Genomic DNA, 1,230 nt, shown 5'->3' on the forward strand with positions numbered 1-1,230 from the left:
TACCGGCCCTGGAGTGAGTGGGGGGGAAGGGACCCGGCCTCCAGTTGCCGGCCCAGGAGTCGGTGGGGGGGAGGGGAGCGGGCGACCGGAGGCTTCTGCCTCCTGGAGCATGGAGAGGGTGGGGTTTGCAGAGAGGTGGGACCTCAGACAGGTAGAATGTCATAGACTACACCCTCCAAACCAGCCATTTTGTCCTGGGTAACAGTTGCTGCCAATTTCCAGGTGAGGGCTACAGATTACTCACAATTACAACTGCTCTTCAGGTAGCAGAGATCAGTTCCTCTGGAGAAAACAGTGGACTCTGTCATTATACCCTGCTGAGGTCACCACAGCAAATTGACACTGTTTGCCCAAAGCCAGAGCACTGCCCCAGAGCCTCTTTCTAGATCTCGTTGTATTGCTTTCACAACGGGCTTTACTGCTACTAATCAATATAACTGAAGATGACAGGCAGATAAAAGGTAGGTTGCTGAATGGCTGAGGAGAGAATGAGGTGGGGAAAGGGGAGAGGATATGGGCATTGCCCGGAGGAGGGAAAGGTGAAATAACATGGGGAGAGGGATACAGAGGAAAGTGAGGTGCCCTCCAAAACCCTTGAGGATTCCCTACCATGCAAGTGGGCCTGGCCCAGTGGCTGGCACCACACAACTGGGTCACAGTTTTCCTATGTAGAGGGTGCAGGGTGGGGGAGAGAAGACAGACAGGGAAATACAGGTGGGTTGGCTGTTGGATAGGAAGGAGATAAGGTTGCCAACTCCAGGTCAGGAAATTCCTAGAACACAAAAGGAGCCTGGGGAGGGTGGGGATTGAGGAGGGACGGGACATCAGAGGGGTGTAATACCATACAGTCCACCCTCCAAAGCAGCCATTTCCTTCAGAGGAACTAGATTTGCCAACCTCCAGGGGGGACTGGAGATCACCCAGAATTACAACAGCTCTCCAGATGACAAAGATAAGTTCCCCTGGAGAAAATGGCTGCTTGAAAGAATGAACTGTATGGCATTATTCCCTGCTGAGGTCGCTTCCCTCCCCAAACCTTGCCCTCCCAAGTCTTCACCCCCAAATCTCCAGGAATTTCCCAACTTGGAACTGGCAACCATAAGAGGGAACTGATCTCTATAGTTGTGATTCCTGGAGATCTCCAGGCCCCACCTGGAGGCTGGCAACCCTAGAAGGAGAAAAGGAAGCAGGCAAAGGGGAGAGATGTTGGGGGCTTTCAGAAAAGGGAAA

General features: G+C 52.8%; 1 protein-coding gene across 1 annotated transcript in view; it reads left to right on the plus strand.

Moving 5' to 3' along the window:
• KLHDC8A (kelch domain containing 8A) overlaps window positions 1–1,230 on the plus strand; it is a 24,424-nt gene that overhangs the window by 21,335 nt on the left and 1,859 nt on the right. The gene's annotated exons all lie outside the window — the stretch shown is intronic.

This window comes from Gekko japonicus, unplaced genomic scaffold (genome assembly GCF_001447785.1).
Source record: "Gekko japonicus isolate JY-2015 unplaced genomic scaffold, Gekko_japonicus_V1.1 scaffold276, whole genome shotgun sequence".
Taxonomy (NCBI): Eukaryota; Metazoa; Chordata; class Lepidosauria; order Squamata; family Gekkonidae; genus Gekko; species Gekko japonicus.